Source organism: Lactuca virosa, chromosome 9 (genome assembly GCF_052849685.1).
Source record: "Lactuca virosa cultivar CGN04683 chromosome 9, Lactuca_virosa_CGN04683_v6, whole genome shotgun sequence".
Taxonomy (NCBI): Eukaryota; Viridiplantae; Streptophyta; class Magnoliopsida; order Asterales; family Asteraceae; genus Lactuca; species Lactuca virosa.
The window spans coordinates 287,793,322-287,804,427 of NC_136434.1; positions in this window are offsets into that span (position 1 = coordinate 287,793,322).

Below are 11,106 nucleotides of genomic sequence, written 5' to 3' on the forward strand. Positions count from 1 at the left end.
ATGAAACCATAAACAAACCGTTAGTTATCGGTTAACAAAAATTAAAAACCGAACCAACGGTTTTTAAAATGGTTCGGTTATATCGGTTAATTTGGTTTTGGTTCGGTTTTTCGGTTATTATGCTCACCCCTAGTTTCTAAATGTTCATTACAGTATAAATATATCATGACTCTTGTGTAAAGTGGGAGATCGAAAGATCTTTAAAAGTTGTTAATCTTTTCTCCTCTATGGTTGTGTTTGTCTTTCTTTTGCATGCATGGGAATAAGCTAGTTTTATGTTTATTCTAGATTTTAAAGCTTCCGTTCCCATTTTTAGTTTTTTAGAAACTGTTTTTTGAATAAAAAAAAAAACTTTATGACAAGTTTAACTTTTGGCCAAACTGTAATGGATTTGTGTATTATATTAAGGATTGGTCTTTGTTGGTATTAGGTGGTTCGTGCTTGTTGTTTCATTGAGGAGACTACATTTAGGATTGTGGTTGATAGATTATGTAACACCCCCGAACCAGACGGCGGAAACGTCCGGGGGCTCGTGTGACTAACTATTGAATTATCATCACAATGAATATACATGAAACATAACACATTCATCACCAACATTACATATAACAACCAGCATTGTTCACATCAAGTACATTGTTATAAATTACATCAATTCAAAATATTCATGGTACGATGAGTGATGTTACACAAAATAAATCCATACACCCTTGAAAATCTTCCTGCTTAACGATTACCTGAGAATATAAGTTATTTTGAAAACGGTCAACATATATAATGTTGGTGAGTTCATAAGTATGTTTGAATAAAAGTCTTTGTATCTTTTGTAAAAACCCAGAAAATCCGATATTTTCTGTAAAATGTCTAAAAATGATGTGAAAATCAAGTATAGATGCATGTGTGAATTTCACAGTAGTAACATATATGAATGCAGTTTAGATTTCTTTGTATGGTAAGTAAGTGATAATTGAATAATAGTATTTCCCCAGAAAATCCGATATTTTCTGATTTATAATAATGTCGAGGTTCTTGGATCATTAATTAAGTTATTTCGTATTGACACAATCGAAGGGTTAATCTTCGAAATGTTAAATTGGTATTGGATCTCTATATGAGCCGTTATAACCATGCATGATAATGACTAGGTTGCCTGTCTTGGCATTCTCCAAACGCCGGTATTTGCTCAAGGTTTTGTCGCCCTAGACTGGCCTAGTCTAGCTGTAGCGAACAACTAAGGCGTGGGGGGTCACCTCGTATAAATCTATACACGAACTCCCGCTCTCCCTCCAGGAAACTCTAGTTATAACTACAGGCTACGATTGTACACTCAAAGGTGCCAACCGACAAGTCTCACTAGATTCTCAACCTTTCATGTTCGTTATGTTTTTCACTATGTTTAATGTTTACGTGTATGTTGCATGTTTTCATATCCAAAAGGTACATATATTAGTATACGAAGTTCAATAATTATGTAAGGTATAGAGTTACGATCTACTAAGCATGTGAATTTCAGTCCAAGCCCAATTAGCATGTAAATGGACCACAGAGGCCCAATAACATGTAAGAGGGTAATATGGGCCCAATAGGCATGTAAATGGACCACCAAGGCCCAACAAACATGTGATCCATAGCTCAGGCCCAAATTAACACGTAAATGGGTCGCAAGGCCCAATAAACATGTCATGGAAAATATTGGGCTCAATATACACTTGAATGGGCCCTTAAGGCCCATTGGCCATGTAATGTGAATATTAGGCCCAATAAAGTTGTTATCGATGTATTTCGTCCATTCGTTATTGTTTCGTTGTTTGATTTAGCTCGAGGTTTACCAATATTGATTATAAAAGTCCTCTTTTTGTAAAAACGAGGTCAATAATCCTCAAATTTTCAATTAAGGCCCAAAGTTTTGTAAAAATAACACTTTAGTCCATAAGTTATAAAAATTTGTAATTTCGTCCCAAATGTTTAGAAATTCACGGATTTAGTCATAAAAATTTATGTTTTGACATTTATGGCCCAGTTTTGCATAAAATTACATTTTCAGCCCCTTGTTTGTAAAATTGACACTTTCGGCCCAATTTTGATAAAAGTTACATTTTTGGTCCAATTTAGAAATAAATGTTATTTTCACCCCTAAATTTGGTTTATTTACATTTATGACTCAAACTTTGGTCAAATAACATTTTTAATCCCAAACCTTTCATTTTTTTTCGCAAATTTGGGCCCAAAACCGTGAGGCCCAAATATTAGGCCCATTAAGCTAAAATTTACATTTTTGGCCCTTTGGAAAGCATGTTTATCATAAAAATCCATTTTTATACAAGTAGGAGCTATTTGATCCTTATGAAACCGTAAATGTCACTTTTTGCCCTTATCTTTTGTTTTCTTGACAATTATGACCCTTAACAAGATTTTTGCTTTAAATTTTTATATCTTAAACATATGAACACTTTTAGCTTGATAATATGATGTATAAGATGTCTTAGTTAATAGACTTTTACTTAATATTGCTTAAGAGGTCGAGATATGTTAAGATCTAACACATTTTTACAAAATAAACTAAGAAATCACACAAGACATGCACATAACACATAGATCTACACATTTTACTTGTATTCTCCCCCAAAAATCATATGAAAACCGAAAACAAGGGGGTATGAACTCACCTTTGCTTTGATGTTTCGGTTTTGAAGAAGAGATGAAGAGATTTTTGGTCCTAACAAGCTTTCTTGAGTGGATCTCGAACTTAGGAGGTTTCTAGGAGTATGATCACCAAAAATTTGCTTAGAAGGAGTGATCTAACATGAGAATGAAGTTATATAACTTGGATATGTAAGTACTTACCAAGAAAATGATGATTTTTAGTGGAAATCTTCTTCATCAACCCTAGATCTTCGAAAATTTGAGAGGAAAGGAAGGAGTGTTTCTTGTGAGTGTTTGAGAGAGTTTGATGTTGTGTGTGTGTGTGCTTACCTTCGGCCGAGAGGAAGAAAAATAGAGAGGGAAGAGAGATTAAGATGTGATAGGTGCATAGATGTATGGGATTGGGTATTTGTTTAGATGGTAATCTGCATGGATTGCCTCCATGTATTAGTGAGGTGGCATGGCTTGGATAATTAGCCATTTCTCTTTTTTTTTTAAATGGGCCGAGAATTGGATTAGGAAGGAGGAAGTGAATTAATTTGGGCCCAATCTTGGTCTTCACTCAAAATTATAAAGCCCATAGAGAAGTTTTCGGCCCGTTGGGCCTTTAGGGTAGTTCACGGCCCAAAATGGCATAAAAGAATGGATTTATGGCTTACTAGGGTTAATTGGATTAGTTATGGCCCAATAAGGCCCATTAGGGTTAGAATGAATCATTCTAGGCCCAAATGGTCCAAAATGTTATCGATTTATGAATTTGGGTCCATTTAGAATCCAAATAGGGTTTCCAAGCCCAAAATAGTTGAATTGAATGCTTATTGGTCCATTAGGCCCAATAAGGAAATCCTAGTCCAATATGGACTTAAACCAAGGTTCTTAGGGTTTCAGACTCTTTGATGAACATGAGAGGTGCATTTAAATGAGCACTGTTCTTAGGGTTTCAGACTCTATTCTTGAATGATTACACAAGAATAGAATTTCCTAGCTAAAATGCTAGTTGTGACAGATTAAAATGAGTTTTCTCACTATACTACGTGCAACATTATGTGTCGTTTATGTGGTAGGATGTATGTGTATTGTTAGTGTATGGATATGTGATTATACTAGGATAGTCTTTTGTTATGTCGATTGGTCCTATGGGTGGCTGGCCAAGAACCATTGTGCCTAGTAGGAGGGTGTTTCGGAGTCTACATGTCACTTGGGATGTTAATCCACTAAGGTTTTTATTACTGGGAGTCTATATGTTAGTTAGGATATCGGTTGAGTGCCTACTGGCCCACTAAGGGTTGACTGTGAGCTTACTGTTGGTATGTTAACTCAAAGGAAAAGTATTTTTTTAAACATAACCATTAAAAGGTAAAACAACTAAACCCCTAGGGGGGAAACATTTCCACACTCTTTTGGTTCTTCACCTCGTAGACCTATCTTCTCCTCACCTCCCATTGTTGTTTTATTCTCACCAATCTTCTCAGTTACTTCACCTATCTCTTCCTCATCATTCAACTTTTTAAAAGATTTTTCCCACATTTCTTGATCCCGAGAAGCTTCATTACCCTTCTTGAGATCTTCTATCATCTTGAGCCTCGCCTAAATCACCAACCTAACCGTGAACGACTTTTCCTTGTTTGTAATCTCTTCAACATGTTCCTCCAGATCAACACAACTCTTGGTTATCTTCCATAACTCCTCATTCTAGGTAGACAACTCCTTGATCTTGAGTGTAAGATCATTGTCCCTCTTTTTCATTTCCTTGTCTTTCTCCAATAAGCTAACCTCAACTTGCCTCTTTCAAGCTTCAAGATGTCTCTAGAACTCCTCGGTAACCTTCAACATCAGTGTGGTAGCCTGAAAAAATATTCCATTTTTATTAATATTAATATACAAATAAGACAAAACATAAAGTTTCATTGAAAGTGGTTATCTTTTGCTTGATCTCAAAAGGGCTTAAACCCTCAAAGATATCTTAGCCAAGTTCCAGGGTAATATTCATTTTCTTTGCATCAAGGCTTTTAGGCTTACCTTCTACCTTTCTTGGACTTAGAGGTGGAAGCTAATCAATTTTCGCAGACCACTAGAAAAGAAATCCTCATCGTCAAAGGAAGAAAATAATGAACCAAAACAAGTAAATCTAGAACCTGAAGAAAAAATATACACCATAAACATCTTAAAAATCAAGAAAAAGGAGGTTAATTCTACATACCACTAGACATGTTAATGAGTTATAGGTCTTTGATGACCAAAGAAGTGCTAAGATCTTCATTTGAAGAACACTCCACTACAAGATTCAGAAATTCATGAACCTTCTTCTCAGTATTTTCTTTAGGATGGAACAGTTGCTCGAAGACAAGGACTGTTCAAAATAAATGAAACAAATATTAACTTTTGAAGACAAGTTATAAAAACCCTAAAGGTAAGAATCCTACCCTTGGTAATCCAATTACTGTCAAAAGATGTCCATGAACAAGAGATTTCCTACTAACAAACAAGTATTTCCCTTTCCAAACAACATCATGAGAAGAGGTCTTAACGACCAAATAAGTTTTCCTAGGTTTTATCTTAAAGATACTCCGAAAAGAACAAAGTGTACAAAGATTGTCAAAAGTAGATCAGGTAAACCAAGATCTAGGTTTTCAAAATCATTAAGGTAAACAACCTAGAACATGATATGTCAAACCATATGCATGATTTGGGCATACAAAAACTTCGTAGCCCTAAAAATATCTCCAAGAAGAATGTTGGTAGCCCTAAAAATAAATCCAAGAAAGAAAGAGAACATGTAAAAACAAACCCAAGAAAGAGTGAAAAAGTCGGGATTTAGAGGAATGTTGGTAGCCCTAAAAATACATCCAAGAGGAAATTTTTAAGTGATTCAATATCGGAGTCGGAAAACGTATAGATCTCATTTTCATCTTTGCCCAATATAATAAAGTCACTGAAATCTTCGAGTACGGGACCCTCAACCCTAACTCTCGACCTTGTTAGTTTCTTAACCATGACGATGAAAGAAAATAAAAAGAAAAATAGTTAAACAAATAGAGAGAAATTTTACCTAGGGGATCAAACAAGTTTCTGACTGCAAGTATATGAAGATATGAGCATGATTTGAATGCATATGAATGTTAAAATATAAATCTCGACCATTAAAAATTCAAACTTCCTAGAAAGTTGGACAGATGGAAATTATCTAGATAAAAGTGTCACGTCTCATCACCACCTAATTGTATGATTTTAAATCTAGAAATCTCCATCACCCAAGATCTTAGAATGAAATTTTTTAGGGACAATTCTTATGGATGATATTTTCTACACTTATGTTTATTATTTTTAACATCTTGACTCACGACTAACATCTTTGCGATATTTAGGACCCTGATTAGTATCCTATTTATTGATAGCATCTTCTACGTTTCTTGTGTTTATGTTGTACAATATTAATGACTATTCCACATGACAAAGACTACATCAAATAGAACATTGGTCAACAAACTTATATGTTGACTTTTCCCGGATTACTTGGTCAAGCGAAGATGGGGGAAATCCAAGATTTTTAGCATAGTTAATTTAATCATCCATGTATAAAAATCAATCCGACTCATTTGACACACACGATTACTCTAGTTCTAGCACTCTGTAGTAAAATTCATACACTTTACAACTAGGTTGCATCTATAACAACTTTATTCTTTTAATAATACTTGTAAGAAAAAAAAATAAGATCATGACATCTCAAGGTTTTATATCGAAGATCATGAACGATCAAGGGTTTTCTTCGTATATCATGTGCCGCCTTGTTGATATTTATTTTTATTTATCTCGAACATTTTTAGTTTTTGCTTATCTCAAACATTTTAAGCTATCTATTATCGTAAAGATTATTTAGATATCAAACATTTTAGTTCTAAACTACTTTCTTCGTATATCATGTGCCATCCTTTTTACTATCTCGAACATATTCGAACTTTTTAAGCAAATAAAGCATTTAAAACAATTATTAGCATTTCTATTTTGTCTTTAAAATCTTGATCGCACCTAAAATTTTCAACATATTTTAACATCTTAACCCATTCAAAACTCTTCATCTTAAAACCTTTTTCAAAACATCACACCACCGTACATACTAATTTGGTTGCAAAATTATTATGTTTGCAAAGTTATTAAACATATTTTTGACCAAAATAGTCATAAATATTATATTTCTATGCAATTTTCGTTTTTAGCAACAATTTAAAAGTGTAATTATTGTTTTGTTACTACGATCAATTTATCATTTATATTTATAGAAGACGAAACAAATGTTGCAAAACCATAGTTGTCACCGAGACAAACTAACAATAAAATTCGATTTTTGTGGACATTATGTGTATATATTCACCTTTTTTAAGTATAGCTTTCAATGAAATTTTAAACTATAATCTACGTAGAAGATTGAAGTTTCATGGGTACCCCGTCAAAGTTTCATGGGTACCCCGTCAGTGTCCACGATCTTTTGACATTAAAAATATAAATTGCGGCATTTCTAAAACAAGGAATATGGTATTCATATAATCTTTACTTATCCATAACATAAGTACAAATGCTCTAAGTCATAGTGGAGATTTTTATTCTATCTTTTCTGGGTGTTAAATTAATTTTATTCCATTTTTACAAAGGAACAAAGAACTAAAGCGTTGACTCTCAAAAAGCTAAAGTGGATATGTAAAATTCGTGACAATATTAAATGTTCAAAGAAAATCGATTCAGACTCGACTTATAGATTGTTTAAATCGGAAACTAATTAAAAATCGATAAAAAAAAATATGATAATCCGTTTGTTACAGAAATATATTCTTTGTATATCTAGTTTGAATCGATTATAACATAAAATAGTTTACTCAATTTATGGCACCGGCCTTTAACAAAACAATTAATTTTGTCATTCAGTTGCCTATTTAGCTACCACCTCAATGTAAAAGTTATAAATAAATATTAATTAGAAGGTACCACATGCTTTGCCTAACGCAGAAGCTCTTGTGGGAAATTTGGCGAAATCATTATATTTGATAATTTTGTGATTTTTATGATTACAGTTGGCATATTAGATGTTCAAAAGACGATGTAAACACCACTATAGTGGAACAGAAAGCATGGATAGTCTTTGTACATACTAATACTGCAGACATTATTCATCCATACATCACTTAATGGAAAAGAAATAAGCAACCTGCATTCAAAAAAAATTGTTATGCTATCATAGCTCCAAACAAATACTTTATAATGCAACAATGTTAAATTTTCTTTGTAATTTACGAAATCAATGCTTCATATTTTGGTTCTAACATGAAACATTGTTGCATGCTTCATATAAAAACCAAATTCTTGCCTAGAACTGAAAGAAAAACATAAAAGTTGTTTCATAAATACATGCTTATGTAAACATGTTATCTGTAACGGTGAATCCTATGATGTGCAAAGACGAAAAAATGGGAACAAATTTCAGGGTAAAAGTCTTGATTCTGAAGTTTCTTTCTTTTTGTAGGTTAACCTCGAGTTCATGGTGTGCGGCCTGTTTTAGTATGTATTGAACTTCTCCCAAAGTAGCTTATTTGTTAATACAAATAGAAAAAGGTGTAAATATGAAATAAAATAGTCATGTATGAACATACAAATCAAAAAGTGTTCATATAATATATACTTTTTTATATTTCTATTTCAAAATTGTCCATAGTATTTCAAAAAAATTACTGAAATCGTCCCTATGGTTTGGTTAAATTTACGTGTTTGGTCCCTAACTTTTGTTTTGCATTCGGACCGTCCCTATTGTTTTATTTGGTTGCGTTTTTCGTCCCTAACAGATATGAAAAGACTATATTCGTCCCTCCCCCAAGATGAAAAGACTATATTACCCTTTCTATTCTTCTTTTTCATTTTTTTTGCTATTTTATTTATTGTTTATTAATTATTAATTAAAGACAAATAATTACTAAATTTGTCCCTCCCACTTGCACCACAACCACCATAAGCCACCGACAACCACCATAGGCCACTGAAAACCACCACCAGCCACTGAAAGCCACCATCCACCACCAGTAACCACCACTAAGCGATTCCAACATCACCAACATCCACCGATTTTAGCTCTAATACATACCACATAATCGATTTCATTAATTCACAACCCAACATCAAATCCTGAAAATCAAACTTGAACATAGAAATCAAAACCATAATAAGATCAAATTCTGAAATAAAAAAACAAAGTCAAATACCAATATCTCCAAATCAAAACCAAAACTGAAATGAAATCCAGATATGGAATCAAAACCCAAAAGCAAAACCTAATCTGAAAACGACAATGAAGGAAAAAATTGATGAAATCCTTGAAATCAAATACGGTTTTCCAGAAGAATGAGGTTAAATGGGAACAAAACTCAGTGAAGGATAGTGGTTGTTGGAGGATTTTACCGGACACGATGCTCCATCTATTCAGCTAGATGGCGAAGAAGGAAGAGCGAGGATGGAGCAGATGGGGGCGGAAAGATGAAGAGAAGGGATTGATGATGCAGATCGGTGGTTTCCGGGTGTCTTCTGGTGACGTGACGTTTCTAGGTGGTTTTCCGGTGATGCTTCATTGGTGGTTGTGGCTTCCGGTGAGAAATGAGAGGACGACAATAGGATGAGGGAGATGAGTGATGACGAGGGAGGGGAAAGAGAAAATGAGGTGAAGGGCCCACATTTTTTATTTTTAATAATAATCTTTAAAAGGTTAATATTAAAAAATCGAAAATAAATCAAAAAATAAATGACCAAGGGTAATATAGTCTTTTCATGTCTGTGAGGGACAAAAAAAGCAACCAAATAAAACAATTGGGACGGTCCGAGTGCAAAACAAAATTTAGGGACCAAACACGCAAATTTAACCAAACCGTAGGGACGAATTCAGTAATTTGTTCATAAATGAATTACAAAATTGGTAACGGAAAAGAATCAAACGAAAGAATAACAACGTACTTTTAGAGAAAATTCATCATCATTGGATTCTATTGTCTATAAAGTAAATAAGAATAAATTGACTAAATGCAAACCCGTTGTACTTCCAAGATCTTTCTGGTAAAGGGCATCTTTTTACATATTAATACTTTTGTGTAGAACATATTTTTACATTATGCAAGTAAACATATACTCATATAACAGTCAAAGTTGTATTAAACATTAACCTGCACCATTCTATTATAATCGATAACATCATTGTATTCCAAACGGTATACGGGTATGAAATTTTTATCGTATCCTTTTTTTAATCATATTGTTCTCATATGTAAGTGACATGAATATGAATTGAAATACTTACAGAATCTTGGAAGGTTTAACATATGAGACAATTAAATGCATTATATCTTCATCGTAAAAAGAAATGACATCTATTGAACAGTGACATTGTTGATTTTCATTCACACCGAGTCTGTTACTACAGCTTCATAGAAAAATCAAAGCTACAAAAGCGAATAGAAAGAAAGAATTGTAAGAGAACAGCCAATTCTTCAAAAAAAAAAAATAGGAGGTACCGCAAACTTTGACTAAATGTGCATTTAGAGTAGAACAATTAAGATCTTCTCGGGAGGGTAATCTTCAGTCTGTAGGCGCGTTTGACCGCGGTGTGGGCCCGAGTAGAGTCCACTATGTGTGACATGAAAAATCTAGTATGTTCAACAGTCACTATAGCATATTATTGCTAATAACACATGATGCTATAGAGTCACACTTTATTGCAAGTTACCATCAATTGATTATTTATTATTATAATTTGATTATCAATAAATATATCAACACTTGTATTTAAATTGAAAATTATTATTTCATAGAAATAATGTTTTGCTAAATGGAAATTTATTATTTATGGAAATAATATTTATTGGAGAAAGAACAACTTATTAAATATATCATAAAGTATGATTATTAATAAGTTATATTATATCTTAATAAACTAGTTAGAGTTTATTTATATAAAAAGTAGTTTAATATAAAAATGATATTTATATATATATATATATATATATATATATATATATATATATATATATATATATATATATATATATATATATATATATATAGGGAGAAGGTTTGACATATGGATTTTGGAAGTTCTGGTTGTTAGTTTGATAAGGAGCAAGATAAGAAGGTCAGAGGTCTGTTTGAAAAGGGTTTTTGACGCCTATTATACTTCATGGTTAGCAAAGTAAACTCTTGCTGAAATCGAAGTTCTTATGTTGTAGCTTCAGGATTATAGAACTCTTCTGAAGGTGGAGTCGAAAGAGCTGGATCCGAAGGAGCATATCTTGGAGGATGTGAGTTAACAGTACTCATAAGGGCCAGTGATCCTCCACCCAACTCAAAAAGAGCTTGAGCAACGTACATCTGATTCATGCCCTTGTAGCTCGTCAAAAAGTAGGAATATAGTTAACTTATTGAGCCAACCATTACTTT